This window comes from Ictalurus punctatus, unplaced genomic scaffold (genome assembly GCF_001660625.3).
Source record: "Ictalurus punctatus breed USDA103 unplaced genomic scaffold, Coco_2.0 Super-Scaffold_100046, whole genome shotgun sequence".
In the NCBI taxonomy this organism is placed as follows: Eukaryota; Metazoa; Chordata; class Actinopteri; order Siluriformes; family Ictaluridae; genus Ictalurus; species Ictalurus punctatus.
The window spans coordinates 5,277,549-5,304,562 of NW_026521087.1; the positions used below are offsets into that span (position 1 = coordinate 5,277,549).

At 48.7% G+C, this 27,014-nt stretch overlaps 1 protein-coding gene and 3 non-coding genes across 18 annotated transcripts in view; 3 read left to right on the forward strand and 1 right to left on the reverse strand.

Annotated features, from left to right (window-relative positions):
* LOC124627540 (NACHT, LRR and PYD domains-containing protein 3) overlaps nucleotides 1-27,014 on the reverse strand; it is a 285,770-nt gene that overhangs the window by 145,198 nt on the left and 113,558 nt on the right. The gene's annotated exons all lie outside the window — the stretch shown is intronic.
* Nucleotides 7,297-7,368, forward strand: trnad-guc (transfer RNA aspartic acid (anticodon GUC)). Its single transcript has one exon. It is a non-coding gene; the product is annotated as a tRNA-Asp (tRNA).
* On the forward strand, nucleotides 20,527-20,598 carry trnad-guc (transfer RNA aspartic acid (anticodon GUC)). The gene has a single exon. It is a non-coding gene; the product is annotated as a tRNA-Asp (tRNA).
* trnad-guc (transfer RNA aspartic acid (anticodon GUC)) lies at nucleotides 21,703-21,774 on the forward strand. The gene has a single exon. It is a non-coding gene; the product is annotated as a tRNA-Asp (tRNA).

Here is a 27,014-nt window from a genome sequence, read left to right on the forward strand (position 1 = left end):
ATTTATGTTCTGATGGTTTATGTTTCGATCGTTTGAATGTGCCAACCTTCTTCACCAGCCGTACCCGCGACGGAGCATGATACAAGGCTTAAGAGGGACTCCAAGGCTCATTTACGTTTTTGGTCGCTCATGGTCTCAACATTCCAGGTTGTCACGGGTCTTCCCACAGCCCTTCAGGCTTTCCTCGTTAGTATAGTGTACAGTTTCTCTGCCTGTCACGTGGAAGACCGGGGTTCGATTCCCCGACGGGGAGCTCGTTTTGCATTAGGCCCGACTGTATGAAAGCCACGGGCCCTGTTTGTCAGCCGAGTGCCATTCTGTCCGCGGTGAGCCATAGTTTCCATGCGACGCATATACTCTCCTTTTGTTTCAGATTTTTCTGCCCTTACCGCACCAGATCAAATCACTCCGCTAATAGACGGCTCTCCCGCTTTATGTGGTTCAAGAAAGCAGGCCTTGCAAGTGGATTCAAAGTTTTGCCAATTAAACACTCTGTTTGTGCCAATTTGCTTTAGACAAAAAGCAGGAGACTGAGCACCAGTGACTTGTCACCTACAGCTGACAAAGCTGCGAGCAGGGTTCATACCTGCGCAAGAAAACCCCGTCGGACTTAGAGTCCGATGCCTTCAAGTGATTCAAGGAAACGCTAGGCTATTGTACTGGAGCCGACGGGCGCGATTGTCCGTGTCAGACCCTTCTTCGACAACAACTTTGCAGTCTCGTTTATATTCTCGGGTTTCCGCACGTGGACGCCCTCTTCAGTACATTTACTCCAGTCAAGTAATTAGAGCCTTTACTAGTTTACATGAACACATTCGGACGACTTACGTTACGTCAAAGCATTTTCCTAGGAGAGAAAATTTGTTTTGCACAAGCCTGTTTGGTGAATGCCAAGGTGCTGTCCTGCTCATCTGAATAGAGTTCGCTCTGCATTACGACACAGTTTCATAACAGGCTTCAAGTTGCACAGGTGAAACCCCAGTGTAGTTCCAGTCCAGTGCCCTTTTCTCCACGCAGTCGGCAAGTTAGTGCACGCGCGTTAGTTGACACAGACCGTTGACATGCCTTGAGCGGGCTTGGACTTGCGTAGGGGAGACCCCAAGTCCAGTGCCATTTTCTCCTGGCCATCAGAGGAAGGGAGCGTGAGACAAGGCTTAAGTGCATTTCCTTGGTTCATTTATGTTCTGATGGTTTATGTTTCGATCGTTTGAATGTGCCAACCTTCTTCACCAGCCGTACCCGCGACGGAGCATGAGACAAGGCTTAAGAGGGACTCCAAGGCTCATTTACGTTTTTGGTCGCTCATGGTCTCAACATTCCAAGATTTCACGGCTCGAGTGCCATTCTGTCCGCGGTGAGCCATACTTTCCATGCGACGCATATACTCTCCTTTTGTTTCAGATTTTTCTGCCCTTACCGCACCAGATCAAATCACTCCGCTAATAGACGGCTCTCCCGCTTTATGTGGTTCAAGAAAGCAGGCCTTGCAAGTGGATTCAAAGTTTTGCCAATTAAACACTCTGTTTGTGCCAATTTGCTTTAGACAAACAGCAGGAGACTGAGCACCAGTGACTTGTCACCTACAGCTGACAAAGCTGCGAGCAGGGTTCATACCTGCGCAAGAAAACCCCGTCGGACTTAGAGTCCGACGCCTTCAAGTGATTCAAGGAAACGCTAGGCTATTGTACTGGAGCCGACGGGCGCGTTTGTCCGTGTCAGACCCTTCTTCGACAACAACTTTGCAGTCTCGTTTATATTCTCGGGTTTCCGCACGTGGACGCCCTCTTCAGTACATTTACTCCAGTCAAGTAAATAGAGCCTTTACTAGTTTACATGAACACATTCGGACGACTTACGTTACGTCAAAGCATTTTCCTAGGAGAGAAAATTTGTTTTGCACAAGCCTGTTTGGTGAATGCCAAGGTGCTGTCCTGCTCATCTGAATAGAGTTCGCTCTGCATTACGACACAGTTTCATAACAGGTTTCAAGTTGCACAGGTGAAACCCCAGTGTAGTTCGAGTCCAGTGCCCTTTTCTCCATGCAGTCGGCAAGTTAGTGCACGCGCGTTAGTTGACACAGACCGTTGACATGCCTTGAGCGGGCTTGGACTTGCATAGGGGAGACCCCAAGTCCAGTGCCATTTTCTCCTGGCCATCAGAGGAAGGGAGCGTGAGACAAGGCTTAAGTGCATTTCCTTGGTTCATTTATGTTCTGATGGTTTATGTTTCGATCGTTTGAATGTGCCAACCTTCTTCACCAGCCGTACCCGCGACGGAGCATGAGACAAGGCTTAAGAGGGACTCCAAGGCTCATTTACGTTTTTGGTCGCTCATGGTCTCAACATTCCAGGATTTCACGGCTCGAGTGCCATTCTGTCCGCGGTGAGCCATAGTTTCCATGCGACGCATATACTCTCCTTTTGTTTCAGATTTTTCTGCCCTTACCGCACCAGATCAAATCACTCCGCTAATAGACGGCTCTCCCGCTTTATGTGGTTCAAGAAAGCAGGCCTTGCAAGTGGATTCAAAGTTTTGCCAATTAAACACTCTGTTTGTGCCAATTTGCTTTAGACAAACAGCAGGAGACTGAGCACCAGTGACTTGTCACCTACAGCTGACAAAGCTGCGAGCAGGGTTCATACCTGCGCAAGAAAACCCCGTCGGACTTAGAGTCCGACGCCTTCAAGTGATTCAAGGAAACGCTAGGCTATTGTACTGGAGCCGACGGGCGCGTTTGTCCGTGTCAGACCCTTCTTCGACAACAACTTTGCAGTCTCGTTTATATTCTCGGGTTTCCGCACGTGGACGCCCTCTTCAGTACATTTACTCCAGTCAAGTAAATAGAGCCTTTACTAGTTTACATGAACACATTCGGACGACTTACGTTACGTCAAAGCATTTTCCTAGGAGAGAAAATTTGTTTTGCACAAGCCTGTTTGGTGAATGCCAAGGTGCTGTCCTGCTCATCTGAATAGAGTTCGCTCTGCATTACGACACAGTTTCATAACAGGTTTCAAGTTGCACAGGTGAAACCCCAGTGTAGTTCGAGTCCAGTGCCCTTTTCTCCATGCAGTCGGCAAGTTAGTGCACGCGAAGGAAACGCTAGGCTATTGTACTGGAGTCGACGGGCGCGATTGTCCGTGTCAGACCCTTCTTCGACAACAACTTTGCAGTCTCGTTTATATTCTCGGGTTTCCGCACGTGGACGCCCTCTTCAGTACATTTACTCCAGTCAAGTAATTAGAGCCTTTACTAGTTTACATGAACACATTCGGACGACTTACGTTACGTCAAAGCATTTTCCTAGGAGAGAAAATTTGTTTTGCACAAGCCTGTTTGGTGAATGCCAAGGTGCTTTCCTGCTCATCTGAATAGAGTTCGCTCTGCATTACGACACAGTTTCATAACAGGCTTCAAGTTGCACAGGTGAAACCCCAGTGTAGTTCCAGTCCAGTGCCCTTTTCTCCACGCAGTCGGCAAGTTAGTGCACGCGCGTTAGTTGACACAGACCGTTGACATGCCTTGAGCGGGCTTGGACTTGCGTAGGGGAGACCCCAAGTCCAGTGCCATTTTCTCCTGGCCATCAGAGGAAGGGAGCGTGAGACAAGGCTTAAGTGCATTTCCTTGGTTCATTTATGTTCTGATGGTTTATGTTTCGATCGTTTGAATGTGCCAACCTTCTTCACCAGCCGTACCCGCGACGGAGCATGAGACAAGGCTTAAGAGGGACTCCAAGGCTCATTTACGTTTTTGGTCGCTCATGGTCTCAACATTCCAAGATTTCACGGCTCGAGTGCCATTCTGTCCGCGGTGAGCCATACTTTCCATGCGACGCATATACTCTCCTTTTGTTTCAGATTTTTCTGCCCTTACCGCACCAGATCAAATCACTCCGCTAATAGACGGCTCTCCCGCTTTATGTGGTTCAAGAAAGCAGGCCTTGCAAGTGGATTCAAAGTTTTGCCAATTAAACACTCTGTTTGTGCCAATTTGCTTTAGACAAACAGCAGGAGACTGAGCACCAGTGACTTGTCACCTACAGCTGACAAAGCTGCGAGCAGGGTTCATACCTGCGCAAGAAAACCCCGTCGGACTTAGAGTCCGACGCCTTCAAGTGATTCAAGGAAACGCTAGGCTATTGTACTGGAGCCGACGGGCGCGTTTGTCCGTGTCAGACCCTTCTTCGACAACAACTTTGCAGTCTCGTTTATATTCTCGGGTTTCCGCACGTGGACGCCCTCTTCAGTACATTTACTCCAGTCAAGTAAATAGAGCCTTTACTAGTTTACATGAACACATTCGGACGACTTACGTTACGTCAAAGCATTTTCCTAGGAGAGAAAATTTGTTTTGCACAAGCCTGTTTGGTGAATGCCAAGGTGCTGTCCTGCTCATCTGAATAGAGTTCGCTCTGCATTACGACACAGTTTCATAACAGGTTTCAAGTTGCACAGGTGAAACCCCAGTGTAGTTCGAGTCCAGTGCCCTTTTCTCCATGCAGTCGGCAAGTTAGTGCACGCGCGTTAGTTGACACAGACCGTTGACATGCCTTGAGCGGGCTTGGACTTGCGTAGGGGAGACCCCAAGTCCAGTGCCATTTTCTCCTGGCCATCAGAGGAAGGGAGCGTGAGACAAGGCTTAAGTGCATTTCCTTGGTTCATTTATGTTCTGATGGTTTATGTTTCGATCGTTTGAATGTGCCAACCTTCTTCACCAGCCGTACCCGCGACGGAGCATGAGACAAGGCTTAAGAGGGACTCCAAGGCTCATTTACGTTTTTGGTCGCTCATGGTCTCAACATTCCAGGATTTCACGGCTCGAGTGCCATTCTGTCCGCGGTGAGCCATAGTTTCCATGCGACGCATATACTCTCCTTTTGTTTCAGATTTTTCTGCCCTTACCGCACCAGATCAAATCACTCCGCTAATAGACGGCTCTCCCGCTTTATGTGGTTCAAGAAAGCAGGCCTTGCAAGTGGATTCAAAGTTTTGCCAATTAAACACTCTGTTTGTGCCAATTTGCTTTAGACAAACAGCAGGAGACTGAGCACCAGTGACTTGTCACCTACAGCTGACAAAGCTGCGAGCAGGGTTCATACCTGCGCAAGAAAACCCCGTCGGACTTAGAGTCCGACGCCTTCAAGTGATTCAAGGAAACGCTAGGCTATTGTACTGGAGCCGACGGGCGCGTTTGTCCGTGTCAGACCCTTCTTCGACAACAACTTTGCAGTCTCGTTTATATTCTCGGGTTTCCGCACGTGGACGCCCTCTTCAGTACATTTACTCCAGTCAAGTAAATAGAGCCTTTACTAGTTTACATGAACACATTCGGACGACTTACGTTACGTCAAAGCATTTTCCTAGGAGAGAAAATTTGTTTTGCACAAGCCAGTTTGGTGAATGCCAAGGTGCTGTCCTGCTCATCTGAATAGAGTTCGCTCTGCATTACGACACAGTTTCATAACAGGTTTCAAGTTGCACAGGTGAAACCCCAGTGTAGTTCGAGTCCAGTGCCCTTTTCTCCATGCAGTCGGCAAGTTAGTGCACGCGAAGGAAACGCTAGGCTATTGTACTGGAGCCGACGGGCGCGATTGTCCGTGTCAGACCCTTCTTCGACAACAACTTTGCAGTCTCGTTTATATTCTCGGGTTTCCGCACGTGGACGCCCTCTTCAGTACATTTACTCCAGTCAAGTAATTAGAGCCTTTACTAGTTTACATGAACACATTCGGACGACTTACGTTACGTCAAAGCATTTTCCTAGGAGAGAAAATTTGTTTTGCACAAGCCTGTTTGGTGAATGCCAAGGTGCTTTCCTGCTCATCTGAATAGAGTTCGCTCTGCATTACGACACAGTTTCATAACAGGTTTCAAGTTGCACGGGTGAAACCCCAGTGTAGTTCCAGTCCAGTGCCCTTTTCTCCACGCAGTCGGCAAGTTAGTGCAAGCGCGTTAGTTGACACAGACCGTTGACATGCCTTGAGCGGGCTTGGACTTGCGTAGGGGAGACCCCAAGTCCAGTGCCATTTTCTCCTGGCCATCAGAGGAAGGGAGCGTGAGACAAGGCTTAAGTGCATTTCCTTGGTTCATTTATGTTCTGGTGGTTTATGTTTCGATCGTTTGAATGTGCCAACCTTCTTCACCAGCCGTACCCGCGACGGAGCATGAGACAAGGCTTAAGAGGGACTCCAAGGCTCATTTACGTTTTTGGTCGCTCATGGTCTCAACATTCCAGGATTTCACGGCTCGAGTGCCATTCTGTCCGCGGTGAGCCATAGTTTCCATGCGACGCATATACTCTCCTTTTGTTTCAGATTTTTCTGCCCTTACCGCACCAGATCAAATCACTCCGCTAATAGACGGCTCTCCCGCTTTATGTGGTTCAAGAAAGCAGGCCTTGCAAGTGGATTCAAAGTTTTGCCAATTAAACACTCTGTTTGTGCCAATTTGCTTTAGACAAACAGCAGGAGACTGAGCACCAGTGACTTGTCACCTACAGCTGACAAAGCTGCGAGCAGGGTTCATACCTGCGCAAGAAAACCCCGTCGGACTTAGAGTCCGACGCCTTCAAGTGATTCAAGGAAACGCTAGGCTATTGTACTGGAGCCGACGGGCGCGATTGTCCGTGTCAGACCCTTCTTCGACAACAACTTTGCAGTCTCGTTTATATTCTCGGGTTTCCGCACGTGGACGCCCTCTTCAGCACATTTACTCCAGTCAAGTAATTAGAGCCTTTACTAGTTTACATGAACACATTCGGACGACTTACTTTACGTCAAAGCATTTTCCTAGGAGAGAAAATTTGTTTTGCACAAGCCTGTTTGGTGAATGCCAAGGTGCTTTCCTGCTCATCTGAATAGAGTTCGCTCTGCATTACGACACAGTTTCATAACAGGCTTCAAGTTGCACAGGTGAAACCCCAGTGTAGTTCCAGTCCAGTGCCCTTTTCTCCACGCAGTCGGCAAGTTAGTGCACGCGCGTTAGTTGACACAGACCGTTGACATGCCTTGAGCGGGCTTGGACTTGCGTAGGGGAGACCCCAAGTCCAGTGCCATTTTCTCCTGGCCATCAGAGGAAGGGAGCGTGAGACAAGGCTTAAGTGCATTTCCTTGGTTCATTTATGTTCTGATGGTTTATGTTTCGATCGTTTGAATGTGCCAACCTTCTTCACCAGCCGTACCCGCGACGGAGCATGAGACAAGGCTTAAGAGGGACTCCAAGGCACATTTACGTTTTTGGTCGCTCATGGTCTCAACATTCCAGGATGTCACGGGTCTTTCCACAGCCCGTCAGGCTTTCCTCGTTAGTATAGTGGACAGTATCTCCGCCTGTCACGCGGAAGACCGGGGTTCGATTCCCCGACGGGGAGCTCGTTTTGCATTAGGCCCGACTGTATGAAAGCCACGGGCCCTGTTTGCTCAGCCGAGTGCCATTCTGTCCGCGGTGAGCCATAGTTTCCATGCGACGCATATACTCTCCTTTTGTTTCAGATTTTTCTGCCCTTACCGCACCAGATCAAATCACTCCGCTAATAGACGGCTCTCCCGCTTTATGTAGTTCAAGAAAGCAGGCCTTGCAAGTGGATTCAAAGTTTTGCCAAGTAAACACTCTGTTTGTGCCAATTTGCTTTAGACAAACAGCAGGAGACTGAGCACCAGTGACTTGTCACCTACAGCTGACAAAGCTGCGAGCAGGGTTCATACCTGCGCAAGAAAACCCCGTCGGACTTAGAGTCCGACGCCTTCAAGTGATTCAAGGAAACGCTAGGCTATTGTACTGGAGCCGACGGGCGCGATTGTCCGTGTCAGACCCTTCTTCGACAACAACTTTGCAGTCTCGTTTATATTCTCGGGTTTCCGCACGTGGACGCCCTCTTCAGTACATTTACTCCAGTCAAGTAAATAGAGCCTTTATTAGTTTACATGAACACATTCGGACGATTTACGTTACGTCAAAGCATTTTCCTAGGAGAGAAAATTTGTTTTGCACAAGCCTGTTTGGTGAATGCCAAGGTGCTTTCCTGCTCATCTGAATAGAGTTCGCTCTGCATTACGACACAGTTTCATAACAGGCTTCAAGTTGCACAGGTGAAACCCCAGTGTAGTTCCAGTCCAGTGCCCTTTTCTCCACGCAGTCGGCAAGTTAGTGCACGCGCGTTAGTTGACACAGACCGTTGACATGCCTTGAGCGGGCTTGGACTTGCGTAGGGGAGACCCCAAGTCCAGTGCCATTTTCTCCTGGCCATCAGAGGAAGGGAGCGTGAGACAAGGCTTAAGTGCATTTCCTTGGTTCATTTATGTTCTGATGGTTTATGTTTCGATCGTTTGAATGTGCCAACCTTCTTCACCAGCCGTACCCGCGACGGAGCATGAGACAAGGCTTAAGAGGGACTCCAAGGCTCATTTACGTTTTTGGTCGCTCATGGTCTCAACATTCCAGGATTTCACGGCTCGAGTGCCATTCTGTCCGCGGTGAGCCATAGTTTCCATGCGACGCATATACTCTCCTTTTGTTTCAGATTTTTCTGCCCTTACCGCACCAGATCAAATCACTCCGCTAATAGACGGCTCTCCCGCTTTATGTGGTTCAAGAAAGCAGGCCTTGCAAGTGGATTCAAAGTTTTGCCAATTAAACACTCTGTTTGTGCCAATTTGCTTTAGACAAACAGCAGGAGACTGAGCACCAGTGACTTGTCACCTACAGCTGACAAAGCTGCGAGCAGGGTTCATACCTGCGCAAGAAAACCCCGTCGGACTTAGAGTCCGACGCCTTCAAGTGATTCAAGGAAACGCTAGGCTATTGTACTGGAGCCGACGGGCGCGTTTGTCCGTGTCAGACCCTTCTTCGACAACAACTTTGCAGTCTCGTTTATATTCTCGGGTTTCCGCACGTGGACGCCCTCTTCAGTACATTTACTCCAGTCAAGTAAATAGAGCCTTTACTAGTTTACATGAACACATTCGGACGACTTACGTTACGTCAAAGCATTTTCCTAGGAGAGAAAATTTGTTTTGCACAAGCCTGTTTGGTGAATGCCAAGGTGCTGTCCTGCTCATCTGAATAGAGTTCGCTCTGCATTACGACACAGTTTCATAACAGGTTTCAAGTTGCACAGGTGAAACCCCAGTGTAGTTCGAGTCCAGTGCCCTTTTCTCCATGCAGTCGGCAAGTTAGTGCACGCGCGTTAGTTGACACAGACCGTTGACATGCCTTGAGCGGGCTTGGACTTGCATAGGGGAGACCCCAAGTCCAGTGCCATTTTCTCCTGGCCATCAGAGGAAGGGAGCGTGAGACAAGGCTTAAGTGCATTTCCTTGGTTCATTTATGTTCTGATGGTTTATGTTTCGATCGTTTGAATGTGCCAACCTTCTTCACCAGCCGTACCCGCGACGGAGCATGAGACAAGGCTTAAGAGGGACTCCAAGGCTCATTTACGTTTTTGGTCGCTCATGGTCTCAACATTCCAGGATTTCACGGCTCGAGTGCCATTCTGTCCGCGGTGAGCCATAGTTTCCATGCGACGCATATACTCTCCTTTTGTTTCAGATTTTTCTGCCCTTACCGCACCAGATCAAATCACTCCGCTAATAGACGGCTCTCCCGCTTTATGTGGTTCAAGAAAGCAGGCCTTGCAAGTGGATTCAAAGTTTTGCCAATTAAACACTCTGTTTGTGCCAATTTGCTTTAGACAAACAGCAGGAGACTGAGCACCAGTGACTTGTCACCTACAGCTGACAAAGCTGCGAGCAGGGTTCATACCTGCGCAAGAAAACCCCGTCGGACTTAGAGTCCGACGCCTTCAAGTGATTCAAGGAAACGCTAGGCTATTGTACTGGAGCCGACGGGCGCGTTTGTCCGTGTCAGACCCTTCTTCGACAACAACTTTGCAGTCTCGTTTATATTCTCGGGTTTCCGCACGTGGACGCCCTCTTCAGTACATTTACTCCAGTCAAGTAAATAGAGCCTTTACTAGTTTACATGAACACATTCGGACAACTTACGTTACGTCAAAGCATTTTCCTAGGAGAGAAAATTTGTTTTGCACAAGCCTGTTTGGTGAATGCCAAGGTGCTGTCCTGCTCATCTGAATAGAGTTCGCTCTGCATTACGACACAGTTTCATAACAGGTTTCAAGTTGCACAGGTGAAACCCCAGTGTAGTTCGAGTCCAGTGCCCTTTTCTCCATGCAGTCGGCAAGTTAGTGCACGCGAAGGAAACGCTAGGCTATTGTACTGGAGTCGACGGGCGCGATTGTCCGTGTCAGACCCTTCTTCGACAACAACTTTGCAGTCTCGTTTATATTCTCGGGTTTCCGCACGTGGACGCCCTCTTCAGTACATTTACTCCAGTCAAGTAATTAGAGCCTTTACTAGTTTACATGAACACATTCGGACGACTTACGTTACGTCAAAGCATTTTCCTAGGATAGAAAATTTGTTTTGCACAAGCCTGTTTGGTGAATGCCAAGGTGCTTTCCTGCTCATCTGAATAGAGTTCGCTCTGCATTACGACACAGTTTCATAACAGGCTTCAAGTTGCACAGGTGAAACCCCAGTGTAGTTCCAGTCCAGTGCCCTTTTCTCCACGCAGTCGGCAAGTTAGTGCACGCGCGTTAGTTGACACAGACCGTTGACATGCCTTGAGCGGGCTTGGACTTGCGTAGGGGAGACCCCAAGTCCAGTGCCATTTTCTCCTGGCCATCAGAGGAAGGGAGCGTGAGACAAGGCTTAAGTGCATTTCCTTGGTTCATTTATGTTCTGATGGTTTATGTTTCGATCGTTTGAATGTGCCAACCTTCTTCACCAGCCGTACCCGCGACGGAGCATGAGACAAGGCTTAAGAGGGACTCCAAGGCTCATTTACGTTTTTGGTCGCTCATGGTCTCAACATTCCAGGATTTCACGGCTCGAGTGCCATTCTGTCCGCGGTGAGCCATAGTTTCCATGCGACGCATATACTCTCCTTTTGTTTCAGATTTTTCTGCCCTTACCGCACCAGATCAAATCACTCCGCTAATAGACGGCTCTCCCGCTTTATGTGGTTCAAGAAAGCAGGCCTTGCAAGTGGATTCAAAGTTTTGCCAATTAAACACTCTGTTTGTGCCAATTTGCTTTAGACAAAAAGCAGGAGACTGAGCACCAGTGACTTGTCACCTACAGCTGACAAAGATGCGAGCAGGGTTCATACCTGCGCAAGAAAACCCCGTCGGACTTAGAGTCCGACGCCTTCAAGTGATTCAAGGAAACGCTAGGCTATTGTACTGGAGCCGACGGGCGCGTTTGTCCGTGTCAGACCCTTCTTCGACAACAACTTTGCAGTCTCGTTTATATTCTCGGGTTTCCGCACGTGGACGCCCTCTTCAGTACATTTACTCCAGTCAAGTAAATAGAGCCTTTACTAGTTTACATGAACACATTCGGACGACTTACGTTACGTCAAAGCATTTTCCTAGGAGAGAAAATTTGTTTTGCACAAGCCTGTTTGGTGAATGCCAAGGTGCTGTCCTGCTCATCTGAATAGAGTTCGCTCTGCATTACGACACAGTTTCATAACAGGTTTCAAGTTGCACAGATGAAACCCCAGTGTAGTTCGAGTCCAGTGCCCTTTTCTCCATGCAGTCGGCAAGTTAGTGCACGCGAAGGAAACGCTAGGCTATTGTACTGGAGTCGACGGGCGCGATTGTCCGTGTCAGACCCTTCTTCGACAACAACTTTGCAGTCTCGTTTATATTCTCGGGTTTCCGCACGTGGACGCCCTCTTCAGTACATTTACTCCAGTCAAGTAAATAGAGCCTTTACTAGTTTACATGAACACATTCGGACGACTTACGTTACGTCAAAGCATTTTCCTAGGAGAGAAAATTTGTTTTGCACAAGCCTGTTTGGTGAATGCCAAGGTGCTGTACTGCTCATCTGAATAGAGTTCGCTCTGCATTACGACACAGTTTCATAACAGGTATCAAGTTGCACAGGTGAAACCCCAGTGTAGTTCGAGTCCAGTGCCCTTTTCTCCACGCAGTCGGCAAGTTAGTGCACGCGAAGGAAACGCTAGGCTATTGTACTGGAGCCGACGGGCGCGATTGTCCGTGTCAGACCCTTCTTCGACAACAACTTTGCAGTCTCGTTTATATTCTCGGGTTTCCGCACGTGGACGCCCTCTTCAGTACATTTACTCCAGTCAAGTAATTAGAGCCTTTACTAGTTTACATGAACACATTCGGACGACTTACGTTACGTCAAAGCATTTTCCTAGGAGAGAAAATTTGTTTTGCACAAGCCTGTTTGGTGAATGCCAAGGTGCTGTACTGCTCATCTGAATAGAGTTCGCTCTGCATTACGACACAGTTTCATAACAGGTATCAAGTTGCACAGGTGAAACCCCAGTGTAGTTCGAGTCCAGTGCCCTTTTCTCCACGCAGTCGGCAAGTTAGTGCACGCGAAGGAAACGCTAGGCTATTGTACTGGAGCCGACGGGCGCGATTGTCCGTGTCAGACCCTTCTTCGACAACAACTTTGCAGTCTCGTTTATATTCTCGGGTTTCCGCACGTGGACGCCCTCTTCAGTACATTTACTCCAGTCAAGTAATTAGAGCCTTTACTAGTTTACATGAACACATTCGGACGACTTACGTTACGTCAAAGCATTTTCCTAGGATAGAAAATTTGTTTTGCACAAGCCTGTTTGGTGAATGCCAAGGTGCTTTCCTGCTCATCTGAATAGAGTTCGCTCTGCATTACGACACAGTTTCATAACAGGTTTCAAGTTGCACAGGTGAAACCCCAGTGTAGTTCGAGTCCAGTGCCCTTTTCTCCATGCAGTCGGCAAGTTAGTGCACGCGCGTTAGTTGACACAGACCGTTGACATGCCTTGAGCGGGCTTGGACTTGCGTAGGGGAGACCCCAAGTCCAGTGCCATTTTCTCCTGGCCATCAGAGGAAGGGAGCGTGAGACAAGGCTTAAGTGCATTTCCTTGGTTCATTTATGTTCTGATGGTTTATGTTTCGATCGTTTGAATGTGCCAACCTTCTTCACCAGCCGTACCCGCGACGGAGCATGAGACAAGGCTTAAGAGGGACTCCAAGGCTCATTTACGTTTTTGGTCGCTCATGGTCTCAACATTCCAGGATTTCACGGCTCGAGTGCCATTCTGTCCGCGGTGAGCCATAGTTTCCATGCGACGCATATACTCTCCTTTTGTTTCAGATTTTTCTGCCCTTACCGCACCAGATCAAATCACTCCGCTAATAGACGGCTCTCCCGCTTTATGTGGTTCAAGAAAGCAGGCCTTGCAAGTGGATTCAAAGTTTTGCCAATTAAACACTCTGTTTGTGCCAATTTGCTTTAGACAAACAGCAGGAGACTGAGCACCAGTGACTTGTCACCTACAGCTGACAAAGCTGCGAGCAGGGTTCATACCTGCGCAAGAAAACCCCGTCGGACTTAGAGTCCGACGCCTTCAAGTGATTCAAGGAAACGCTAGGCTATTGTACTGGAGCCGACGGGCGCGATTGTCCGTGTCAGACCCTTCTTCGACAACAACTTTGCAGTCTCGTTTATATTCTCGGGTTTCCGCACGTGGACGCCCTCTTCAGTACATTTACTCCAGTCAAGTAATTAGAGCCTTTACTAGTTTACATGAACACATTCGGACGACTTACGTTACGTCAAAGCATTTTCCTAGGAGAGAAAATTTGTTTTGCACAAGCCTGTTTGGTGAATGCCAAGGTGCTTTCCTGCTCATCTGAATAGAGTTCGCTCTGCATTACGACACAGTTTCATAACAGGTTTCAAGTTGCACGGGTGAAACCCCAGTGTAGTTCCAGTCCAGTGCCCTTTTCTCCACGCAGTCGGCAAGTTAGTGCACGCGCGTTAGTTGACACAGACCGTTGACATGCCTTGAGCGGGCTTGGACTTGCGTAGGGGAGACCCCAAGTCCAGTGCCATTTTCTCCTGGCCATCAGAGGAAGGGAGCGTGAGACAAGGCTTAAGTGCATTTCCTTGGTTCATTTATGTTCTGATGGTTTATGTTTCGATCGTTTGAATGTGCCAACCTTCTTCACCAGCCGTACCCGCGACGGAGCATGAGACAAGGCTTAAGAGGGACTCCAAGGCTCATTTACGTTTTTGGTCGCTCATGGTCTCAACATTCCAGGATTTCACGGCTCGAGTGCCATTCTGTCCGCGGTAAGCCATACTTTCCATGCGACGCATATACTCTCCTTTTGTTTCAGATTTTTCTGCCCTTACCGCACCAGATCAAATCACTCCGCTAATAGACGGCTCTCCCGCTTTATGTGGTTCAAGAAAGCAGGCCTTGCAAGTGGATTCAAAGTTTTGCCAATTAAACACTCTGTTTGTGCCAATTTGCTTTAGACAAACAGCAGGAGACTGAGCACCAGTGACTTGTCACCTACAGCTGACAAAGCTGCGAGCAGGGTTCATACCTGCGCAAGAAAACCCCGTCGGACTTAGAGTCCGACGCCTTCAAGTGATTCAAGGAAACGCTAGGCTATTGTACTGGAGCCGACGGGCGCGATTGTCCGTGTCAGACCCTTCTTCGACAACAACTTTGCAGTCTCGTTTATATTCTCGGGTTTCCGCACGTGGACGCCCTCTTCAGTACATTTACTCCAGTCAAGTAAATAGAGCCTTTACTAGTTTACATGAACACATTCGGACGACTTACGTTACGTCAAAGCATTTTCCTAGGAGAGAAAATTTGTTTTGCACAAGCCTGTTTGGTGAATGCCAAGGTGCTGTCCTGCTCATCTGAATAGAGTTCGCTCTGCATTACGACACAGTTTCATAACAGGTTTCAAGTTGCACAGGTGAAACCCCAGTGTAGTTCGAGTCCAGTGCCCTTTTCGCCACGCAGTCGGCAAGTTAGTGCACGCGCGTTAGTTGACACAGACCGTTGACATGCCTTGAGCGGGCTTGGACTTGCGTAGGGGAGACCCCAACTCCAGTGCCATTTTCTCCTGGCCATCAGAGGAAGGGAGCGTGAGACAAGGCTTAAGTGCATTTCCTTGGTTCATTTATGTTCTGATGGTTTATGTTTCGATCGTTTGAATGTGCCAACCTTCTTCACCAGCCGTACCCGCGACGGAGCATGAGACAAGGCTTAAGAGGGACTCCAAGGCTCATTTACGTTTTTGGTCGCTCATGGTCTCAACATTCCAGGATTTCACGGCTCGAGTGCCATTCTGTCCGCGGTGAGCCATAGTTTCCATGCGACGCATATACTCTCCTTTTGTTTCAGATTTTTCTGCCCTTACCGCACCAGATCAAATCACTCCGCTAATAGACGGCTCTCCCGCTTTATGTGGTTCAAGAAAGCAGGCCTTGCAAGTGGATTCAAAGTTTTGCCAATTAAACACTCTGTTTGTGCCAATTTGCTTTAGACAAACAGCAGGAGACTGAGCACCAGTGACTTGTCACCTACAGCTGACAAAGCTGCGAGCAGGGTTCATACCTGCGCAAGAAAACCCCGTCGGACTTAGAGTCCGACGCCTTCAAGTGATTCAAGGAAACGCTAGGCTATTGTACTGGAGCCGACGGGCGCGTTTGTCCGTGTCAGACCCTTCTTCGACAACAACTTTGCAGTCTCGTTTATATTCTCGGGTTTCCGCACGTGGACGCCCTCTTCAGTACATTTACTCCAGTCAAGTAAATAGAGCCTTTACTAGTTTACATGAACACATTCGGACGACTTACGTTACGTCAAAGCATTTTCCTAGGAGAGAAAATTTGTTTTGCACAAGCCAGTTTGGTGAATGCCAAGGTGCTGTCCTGCTCATCTGAACAGAGTTCGCTCTGCATTACGACACAGTTTCATAACAGGTTTCAAGTTGCACAGGTGAAACCCCAGTGTAGTTCGAGTCCAGTGCCCTTTTCTCCATGCAGTCGGCAAGTTAGTGCACGCGAAGGAAACGCTAGGCTATTGTACTGGAGCCGACGGGCGCGATTGTCCGTGTCAGACCCTTCTTCGACAACAACTTTGCAGTCTCGTTTATATTCTCGGGTTTCCGCACGTGGACGCCCTCTTCAGTACATTTACTCCAGTCAAGTAATTAGAGCCTTTACTAGTTTACATGAACACATTCGGACGACTTACGTTACGTCAAAGCATTTTCCTAGGAGAGAAAATTTGTTTTGCACAAGCCTGTTTGGTGAATGCCAAGGTGCTTTCCTGCTCATCTGAATAGAGTTCGCTCTGCATTACGACACAGTTTCATAACAGGTTTCAAGTTGCACGGGTGAAACCCCAGTGTAGTTCCAGTCCAGTGCCCTTTTCTCCACGCAGTCGGCAAGTTAGTGCAAGCGCGTTAGTTGACACAGACCGTTGACATGCCTTGAGCGGGCTTGGACTTGCGTAGGGGAGACCCCAAGTCCAGTGCCATTTTCTCCTGGCCATCAGAGGAAGGGAGCGTGAGACAAGGCTTAAGTGCATTTCCTTGGTTCATTTATGTTCTGGTGGTTTATGTTTCGATCGTTTGAATGTGCCAACCTTCTTCACCAGCCGTACCCGCGACGGAGCATGAGACAAGGCTTAAGAGGGACTCCAAGGCTCATTTACGTTTTTTGGTCGCTCATGGTCTCAACATTCCAGGATTTCACGGCTCGAGTGCCATTCTGTCCGCGGTGAGCCATAGTTTCCATGCGACGCATATACTCTCCTTTTGTTTCAGATTTTTCTGCCCTTACCGCACCAGATCAAATCACTCCGCTAATAGACGGCTCTCCCGCTTTATGTGGTTCAAGAAAGCAGGCCTTGCAAGTGGATTCAAAGTTTTGCCAATTAAACACTCTGTTTGTGCCAATTTGCTTTAGACAAACAGCAGGAGACTGAGCACCAGTGACTTGTCACCTACAGCTGACAAAGCTGCGAGCAGGGTTCATACCTGCGCAAGAAAACCCCGTCGGACTTAGAGTCCGACGCCTTCAAGTGATTCAAGGAAACGCTAGGCTATTGTACTGGAGCCGACGGGCGCGATTGTCCGTGTCAGACCCTTCTTCGACAACAACTTTGCAGTCTCGTTTATATTCTCGGGTTTCCGCACGTGGACGCCCTCTTCAGTACATTTACTCCAGTCAAGTAAATAGAGCCTTTACTAGTTTACATGAACACATTCGGACGACTTACGTTACGTCAAAGCATTTTCCTAGGAGAGAAAATTTGTTTTGCACAAGCCTGTTTGGTGAATGCCAAGGTGCTGTACTGCTCATCTGAATAGAGTTCGCTCTGCATTACGACACAGTTTCATAACAGGTTTCAAGTTGCACAGGTGAAACCCCAGTGTAGTTCGAGTCCAGTGCCCTTTTCTCCACGCAGTCGGCAAGTTAGTGCACGCGAAGGAAACGCTAGGCTATTGTACTGGAGCCGACGGGCGCGATTGTCCGTGTCAGACCCTTCTTCGACAACAACTTTGCAGTCTCGTTTATATTCTCGGGTTTCCGCACGTGGACGCCCTCTTCAGTACATTTACTCCAGTCAAGTAATTAGAGCCTTTACTAGTTTACATGAACACATTCGGACGACTTACGTTACGTCAAAGCATTTTCCTAGGATAGAAAATTTGTTTTGCACAAGCCTGTTTGGTGAATGCCAAGGTGCTTTCCTGCTCATCTGAATAGAGTTCGCTCTGCATTACGACACAGTTTCATAACAGGTTTCAAGTTGCACAGGTGAAACCCCAGTGTAGTTCGAGTCCAGTGCCCTTTTCTCCATGCAGTCGGCAAGTTAGTGCACGCGCGTTAGTTGACACAGACCGTTGACATGCCTTGAGCGGGCTTGGACTTGCGTAGGGGAGACCCCAAGTCCAGTGCCATTTTCTCCTGGCCATCAGAGGAAGGGAGCGTGAGACAAGGCTTAAGTGCATTTCCTTGGTTCATTTATGTTCTGATGGTTTATGTTTCGATCGTTTGAATGTGCCAACCTTCTTCACCAGCCGTACCCGCGACGGAGCATGAGACAAGGCTTAAGAGGGACTCCAAGGCTCATTTACGTTTTTGGTCGCTCATGGTCTCAACATTCCAGGATTTCACGGCTCGAGTGCCATTCTGTCCGCGGTGAGCCATAGTTTCCATGCGACGCATATACTCTCCTTTTGTTTCAGATTTTTCTGCCCTTACCGCACCAGATCAAATCACTCCGCTAATAGACGGCTCTCCCGCTTTATGTGGTTCAAGAAAGCAGGCCTTGCAAGTGGATTCAAAGTTTTGCCAATTAAACACTCTGTTTGTGCCAATTTGCTTTAGACAAACAGCAGGAGACTGAGCACCAGTGACTTGTCACCTACAGCTGACAAAGCTGCGAGCAGGGTTCATACCTGCGCAAGAAAACCCCGTCGGACTTAGAGTCCGACGCCTTCAAGTGATTCAAGGAAACGCTAGGCTATTGTACTGGAGCCGACGGGCGCGTTTGTCCGTGTCAGACCCTTCTTCGACAACAACTTTGCAGTCTCGTTTATATTCTCGGGTTTCCGCACGTGGACGCCCTCTTCAGTACATTTACTCCAGTCAAGTAAATAGAGCCTTTACTAGTTTACATGAACACATTCGGACGACTTACGTTACGTCAAAGCATTTTCCTAGGAGAGAAAATTTGTTTTGCACAAGCCTGTTTGGTGAATGCGAAGGTGCTGTCCTGCTCATCTGAATAGAGTTCGCTCTGCATTACGACACAGTTTCATAACAGGTTTCAAGTTGCACAGGTGAAACCCCAGTGTAGTTCGAGTCCAGTGCCCTTTTCGCCACGCAGTCGGCAAGTTAGTGCACGCGCGTTAGTTGACACAGACCGTTGACATGCCTTGAGCGGGCTTGGACTTGCGTAGGGGAGACCCCAAGTCCAGTGCCATTTTCTCCTGGCCATCAGAGGAAGGGAGCGTGAGACAAGGCTTAAGTGCATTTCCTTGGTTCATTTATGTTCTGATGGTTTATGTTTCGATCGTTTGAATGTGCCAACCTTCTTCACCAGCCGTACCCGCGACGGAGCATGAGACAAGGCTTAAGAGGGACTCCAAGGCTCATTTACGTTTTTGGTCGCTCATGGTCTCAACATTCCAGGATTTCACGGCTCGAGTGCCATTCTGTCCGCGGTGAGCCATACTTTCCATGCGACGCATATACTCTCCTTTTGTTTCAGATTTTTCTGCCCTTACCGCACCAGATCAAATCACTCCGCTAATAGACGGCTCTCCCGCTTTATGTGGTTCAAGAAAGCAGGCCTTGCAAGTGGATTCAAAGTTTTGTCAATTAAACACTCTGTTTGTGCCAATTTGCTTTAGACAAACAGCAGGAGACTGAGCACCAGTGACTTGTCACCTACAGCTGACAAAGCTGCGAGCAGGGTTCATACCTGCGCAAGAAAACCCCGTCGGACTTAGAGTCCGACGCCTTCAAGTGATTCAAGGAAACGCTAGGCTATTGTACTGGAGCCGACGGGCGCGTTTGTCCGTGTCAGACCCTTCTTCGACAACAACTTTGCAGTCTCGTTTATATTCTCGGGTTTCCGCACGTGGACGCCCTCTTCAGTACATTTACTCCAGTCAAGTAAATAGAGCCTTTACTAGTTTACATGAACACATTCGGACGACTTACGTTACGTCAAAGCATTTTCCTAGGAGAGAAAATTTGTTTTGCACAAGCCAGTTTGGTGAATGCCAAGGTGCTGTCCTGCTCATCTGAATAGAGTTCGCTCTGCATTACGACACAGTTTCATAACAGGTTTCAAGTTGCACAGGTGAAACCCCAGTGTAGTTCGAGTCCAGTGCCCTTTTCTCCATGCAGTCGGCAAGTTAGTGCACGCGAAGGAAACGCTAGGCTATTGTACTGGAGCCGACGGGCGCGATTGTCCGTGTCAGACCCTTCTTCGACAACAACTTTGCAGTCTCGTTTATATTCTCGGGTTTCCGCACGTGGACGCCCTCTTCAGTACATTTACTCCAGTCAAGTAATTAGAGCCTTTACTAGTTTACATGAACACATTCGGACGACTTACGTTACGTCAAAGCATTTTCCTAGGAGAGAAAATTTGTTTTGCACAAGCCTGTTTGGTGAATGCCAAGGTGCTTTCCTGCTCATCTGAATAGAGTTCGCTCTGCATTACGACACAGTTTCATAACAGGTTTCAAGTTGCACGGGTGAAACCCCAGTGTAGTTCCAGTCCAGTGCCCTTTTCTCCACGCAGTCGGCAAGTTAGTGCAAGCGCGTTAGTTGACACAGACCGTTGACATGCCTTGAGCGGGCTTGGACTTGCGTAGGGGAGACCCCAAGTCCAGTGCCATTTTCTCCTGGCCATCAGAGGAAGGGAGCGTGAGACAAGGCTTAAGTGCATTTCCTTGGTTCATTTATGTTCTGGTGGTTTATGTTTCGATCGTTTGAATGTGCCAACCTTCTTCACCAGCCGTACCCGCGACGGAGCATGAGACAAGGCTTAAGAGGGACTCCAAGGCTCATTTACGTTTTTTGGTCGCTCATGGTCTCAACATTCCAGGATGTCACGGGTCTTTCCACAGCCCGTCAGGCTTTCCTCGTTAGTATAGTGGACAGTATCTCCGCCTGTCACGCGGAAGACCGGGGTTCGATTCCCCGACGGGGAGCTCGTTTTGCATTAGGCCCGACTGTATGAAAGCCACGGGCCCTGTTTGCTCAGCCGAGTGCCATTCTGTCCGCGGTGAGCCATAGTTTCCATGCGACGCATATACTCTCCTTTTGTTTCAGATTTTTCTGCCCTTACCGCACCAGATCAAATCACTCCGCTAATAGACGGCTCTCCCGCTTTATGTGGTTCAAGAAAGCAGGCCTTGCAAGTGGATTCAAAGTTTTGCCAAGTAAACACTCTGTTTGTGCCAATTTGCTTTAGACAAACAGCAGGAGACTGAGCACCAGTGACTTGTCACCTACAGCTGACAAAGCTGCGAGCAGGGTTCATACCTGCGCAAGAAAACCCCGTCGGACTTAGAGTCCGACGCCTTCAAGTGATTCAAGGAAACGCTAGGCTATTGTACTGGAGCCGACGGGCGCGATTGTCCGTGTCAGACCCTTCTTCGACAACAACTTTGCAGTCTCGTTTATATTCTCGGGTTTCCGCACGTGGACGCCCTCTTCAGCACATTTACTCCAGTCAAGTAATTAGAGCCTTTACTAGTTTACATGAACACATTCGGACGACTTACTTTACGTCAAAGCATTTTCCTAGGAGAGAAAATTTGTTTTGCACAAGCCTGTTTGGTGAATGCCAAGGTGCTTTCCTGCTCATCTGAATAGAGTTCGCTCTGCATTACGACACAGTTTCATAACAGGCTTCAAGTTGCACAGGTGAAACCCCAGTGTAGTTCCAGTCCAGTGCCCTTTTCTCCACGCAGTCGGCAAGTTAGTGCACGCGCGTTAGTTGACACAGACCGTTGACATGCCTTGAGCGGGCTTGGACTTGCGTAGGGGAGACCCCAAGTCCAGTGCCATTTTCTCCTGGCCATCAGAGGAAGGGAGCGTGAGACAAGGCTTAAGTGCATTTCCTTGGTTCATTTATGTTCTGATGGTTTATGTTTCGATCGTTTGAATGTGCCAACCTTCTTCACCAGCCGTACCCGCGACGGAGCATGAGACAAGGCTTAAGAGGGACTCCAAGGCACATTTACGTTTTTGGTCGCTCATGGTCTCAACATTCCAGGATGTCACGGGTCATTCCACAGCCCGTCAGGCTTTCCTCGTTAGTATAGTGGACAGTATCTCCGCCTGTCACGCGGAAGACCGGGGTTCGATTCCCCGACGGGGAGCTCGTTTTGCATTAGGCCCGACTGTATGAAAGCCACGGGCCCTGTTTGCTCAGCCGAGTGCCATTCTGTCCGCGGTGAGCCATAGTTTCCATGCGACGCATATACTCTCCTTTTGTTTCAGATTTTTCTGCCCTTACCGCACCAGATCAAATCACTCCGCTAATAGACGGCTCTCCCGCTTTATGTGGTTCAAGAAAGCAGGCCTTGCAAGTGGATTCAAAGTTTTGCCAAGTAAACACTCTGTTTGTGCCAATTTGCTTTAGACAAACAGCAGGAGACTGAGCACCAGTGACTTGTCACCTACAGCTGACAAAGCTGCGAGCAGGGTTCATACCTGCGCAAGAAAACCCCGTCGGACTTAGAGTCCGACGCCTTCAAGTGATTCAAGGAAACGCTAGGCTATTGTACTGGAGCCGACGGGCGCGTTTGTCCGTGTCAGACCCTTCTTCGACAACAACTTTGCAGTCTCGTTTATATTCTCGGGTTTCCGCACGTGGACGCCCTCTTCAGTACATTTACTCCAGTCAAGTAAATAGAGCCTTTACTAGTTTACATGAACACATTCGGACGACTTACGTTACGTCAAAGCATTTTCCTAGGAGAGAAAATTTGTTTTGCACAAGCCTGTTTGGTGAATGCCAAGGTGCTGTCCTGCTCATCTGAATAGAGTTCGCTCTGCATTACGACACAGTTTCATAACAGGTTTCAAGTTGCACAGGTGAAACCCCAGTGTAGTTCGAGTCCAGTGCCCTTTTCTCCATGCAGTCGGCAAGTTAGTGCACGCGAAGGAAACGCTAGGCTATTGTACTGGAGTCGACGGGCGCGATTGTCCGTGTCAGACCCTTCTTCGACAACAACTTTGCAGTCTCGTTTATATTCTCGGGTTTCCGCACGTGGACGCCCTCTTCAGTACATTTACTCCAGTCAAGTAATTAGAGCCTTTACTAGTTTACATGAACACATTCGGACGACTTACGTTACGTCAAAGCATTTTCCTAGGAGAGAAAATTTGTTTTGCACAAGCCTGTTTGGTGAATGCCAAGGTGCTGTCCTGCTCATCTGAATAGAGTTCGCTCTGCATTACGACACAGTTTCATAACAGGCTTCAAGTTGCACAGGTGAAACCCCAGTGTAGTTCCAGTCCAGTGCCCTTTTCTCCACGCAGTCGGCAAGTTAGTGCACGCGCGTTAGTTGACACAGACCGTTGACATGCCTTGAGCGGGCTTGGACTTGCGTAGGGGAGACCCCAAGTCCAGTGCCATTTTCTCCTGGCCATCAGAGGAAGGGAGCGTGAGACAAGGCTTAAGTGCATTTCCTTGGTTCATTTATGTTCTGGTGGTTTATGTTTCGATCGTTTGAATGTGCCAACCTTCTTCACCAGCCGTACCCGCGACGGAGCATGAGACAAGGCTTAAGAGGGACTCCAAGGCTCATTTACGTTTTTGGTCGCTCATGGTCTCAACATTCCAGGATTTCACGGCTCGAGTGCCATTCTGTCCGCGGTGAGCCATAGTTTCCATGCGACGCATATACTCTCCTTTTGTTTCAGATTTTTCTGCCCTTACCGCACCAGATCAAATCACTCCGCTAATAGACGGCTCTCCCGCTTTATGTGGTTCAAGAAAGCAGGCCTTGCAAGTGGATTCAAAGTTTTGCCAATTAAACACTCTGTTTGTGCCAATTTGCTTTAGACAAACAGCAGGAGACTGAGCACCAGTGACTTGTCACCTACAGCTGACAAAGCTGCGAGCAGGGTTCATACCTGCGCAAGAAAACCCCGTCGGACTTAGAGTCCGACGCCTTCAAGTGATTCAAGGAAACGCTAGGCTATTGTACTGGAGCCGACGGGCGCGATTGTCCGTGTCAGACCCTTCTTCGACAACAACTTTGCAGTCTCGTTTATATTCTCGGGTTTCCGCACGTGGACGCCCTCTTCAGTACATTTACTCCAGTCAAGTAATTAGAGCCTTTACTAGTTTACATGAACACATTCGGACGACTTACTTTACGTCAAAGCATTTTCCTAGGAGAGAAAATTTGTTTTGCACAAGCCTGTTTGGTGAATGCCAAGGTGCTTTCCTGCTCATCTGAATAGAGTTCGCTCTGCATTACGACACAGTTTCATAACAGGCTTCAAGTTGCACAGGTGAAACCCCAGTGTAGTTCCAGTCCAGTGCCCTTTTCTCCACGCAGTCGGCAAGTTAGTGCACGCGCGTTAGTTGACACAGACCGTTGACATGCCTTGAGCGGGCTTGGACTTGCGTAGGGGAGACCCCAAGTCCAGTGCCATTTTCTCCTGGCCATCAGAGGAAGGGAGCGTGAGACAAGGCTTAAGTGCATTTCCTTGGTTCATTTATGTTCTGATGGTTTATGTTTCGATCGTTTGAATGTGCCAACCTTCTTCACCAGCCGTACCCGCGACGGAGCATGAGACAAGGCTTAAGAGGGACTCCAAGGCACATTTACGTTTTTGGTCGCTCATGGTCTCAACATTCCAGGATGTCACGGGTCTTTCCACAGCCCGTCAGGCTTTCCTCGTTAGTATAGTGGACAGTATCTCCGCCTGTCACGTGGAAGACGGGGGTTCGATTCCCCGACGGGGAGCTCGTTTTGCATTAGGCCCGACTGTATGAAAGCCACGGGCCCTGTTTGTCAGCCGAGTGCCATTCTGTCCGCGGTGAGCCATAGTTTCCATGCGACGCATATACTCTCCTTTTGTTTCAGATTTTTCTGCCCTTACCGCACCAGATCAAATCACTCCGCTAATAGACGGCTCTCCCGCTTTATGTGGTTCAAGAAAGCAGGCCTTGCAAGTGGATTCAAAGTTTTGCCAATTAAACACTCTGTTTGTGCCAATTTGCTTTAGACAAAAAGCAGGAGACTGAGCACCAGTGACTTGTCACCTACAGCTGACAAAGCTGCGAGCAGGGTTCATACCTGCGCAAGAAAACCCCGTCGGACTTAGAGTCCGACGCCTTCAAGTGATTCAAGGAAACGCTAGGCTATTGTACTGGAGCCGACGGGCGCGATTGTCCGTGTCAGACCCTTCTTCGACAACAACTTTGCAGTCTCGTTTATATTCTCGGGTTTCCGCACGTGGACGCCCTCTTCAGTACATTTACTCCAGTCAAGTAATTAGAGCCTTTACTAGTTTACATGAACACATTCGGACGACTTACGTTACGTCAAAGCATTTTCCTAGGAGAGAAAATTTGTTTTGCACAAGCCTGTTTGGTGAATGCCAAGGTGCTGTCCTGCTCATCTGAATAGAGTTCGCTCTGCATTACGACACAGTTTCATAACAGGCTTCAAGTTGCACAGGTGAAACCCCAGTGTAGTTCCAGTCCAGTGCCCTTTTCTCCACGCAGTCGGCAAGTTAGTGCACGCGCGTTAGTTGACACAGACCGTTGACATGCCTTGAGCGGGCTTGGACTTGCGTAGGGGAGACCCCAAGTCCAGTGCCATTTTCTCCTGGCCATCACAGGAAGGGAGCGTGAGACAAGGCTTAAGTGCATTTCCTTGGTTCATTTATGTTCTGATGGTTTATGTTTCGATCGTTTGAATGTGCCAACCTTCTTCACCAGCCGTACCCGCGACGGAGCATGAGACAAGGCTTAAGAGGGACTCCAAGGCTCATTTACGTTTTTGGTCGCTCATGGTCTCAACATTCCAGGATTTCACGGCTCGAGTGCCATTCTGTCCGCGGTGAGCCATAGTTTCCATGCGACGCATATACTCTCCTTTTGTTTCAGATTTTTCTGCCCTTACCGCACCAGATCAAATCACTCCGCTAATAGACGGCTCTCCCGCTTTATGTGGTTCAAGAAAGCAGGCCTTGCAAGTGGATTCAAAGTTTTGCCAATTAAACACTCTGTTTGTGCCAATTTGCTTTAGACAAACAGCAGGAGACTGAGCACCAGTGACTTGTCACCTACAGCTGACAAAGCTGCGAGCAGGGTTCATACCTGCGCAAGAAAACCCCGTCGGACTTAGAGTCCGACGCCTTCAAGTGATTCAAGGAAACGCTAGGCTATTGTACTGGAGCCGACGGGCGCGTTTGTCCGTGTCAGACCCTTCTTCGACAACAACTTTGCAGTCTCGTTTATATTCTCGGGTTTCCGCACGTGGACGCCCTCTTCAAGTTGCACAGGTGAAACCCCAGTGTAGTTCCAGTCCAGTGCCCTTTTCTCCACGCAGTCGGCAAGTTAGTGCACGCGCGTTAGTTGACACAGACCGTTGACATGCCTTGAGCGGGCTTGGACTTGCGTAGGGGAGACCCCAAGTCCAGTGCCATTTTCTCCTGGCCATCAGAGGAAGGGAGCGTGAGACAAGGCTTAAGTGCATTTCCTTGGTTCATTTATGTTCTGATGGTTTATGTTTCGATCGTTTGAATGTGCCAACCTTCTTCACCAGCCGTACCCGCGACGGAGCATGAGACAAGGCTTAAGAGGGACTCCAAGGCACATTTACGTTTTTGGTCACTCATGGTCTCAACATTCCAGTGATTCAAGTGATTCAAGGAAACGCTAGGCTATTGTACTGGAGCCGACGGGCGCGATTGTCCGTGTCAGACCCTTCTTCGACAACAACTTTGCAGTCTCGTTTATATTCTCGGGTTTCCGCACGTGGACGCCCTCTTCAAGTTGCACAGGTGAAACCCTTCACCCTTGGAGTAAATGTACTCTTCAGTACATTTACTCCAGTCAAGTAATTAGAGCCTTTACTAGTTTACATGAACACATTCGGACGACTTACGTTACGTCAAAGCATTTTCCTAGGAGAGAAAATTTGTTTTGCACAAGCCTGTTTGGTGAATGCCAAGGTGCTTTCCTGCTCATCTGAATAGAGTTCGCTCTGCATTACGACACAGTTTCATAACAGGCTTCAAGTTGCACAGGTGAAACCCCAGTGTAGTTCCAGTCCAGTGCCCTTTTCTCCACGCAGTCGGCAAGTTAGTGCACGCGCGTTAGTTGACACAGACCGTTGACATGCCTTGAGCGGGCTTGGACTTGCGTAGGGGAGACCCCAAGTCCAGTGCCATTTTCTCCTGGCCATCACAGGAAGGGAGCGTGAGACAAGGCTTAAGTGCATTTCCTTGGTTCATTTATGTTCTGATGGTTTATGTTTCGATCGTTTGAATGTGCCAACCTTCTTCACCAGCCGTACCCGCGACGGAGCATGAGACAAGGCTTAAGAGGGACTCCAAGGCTCATTTACGTTTTTGGTCGCTCATGGTCTCA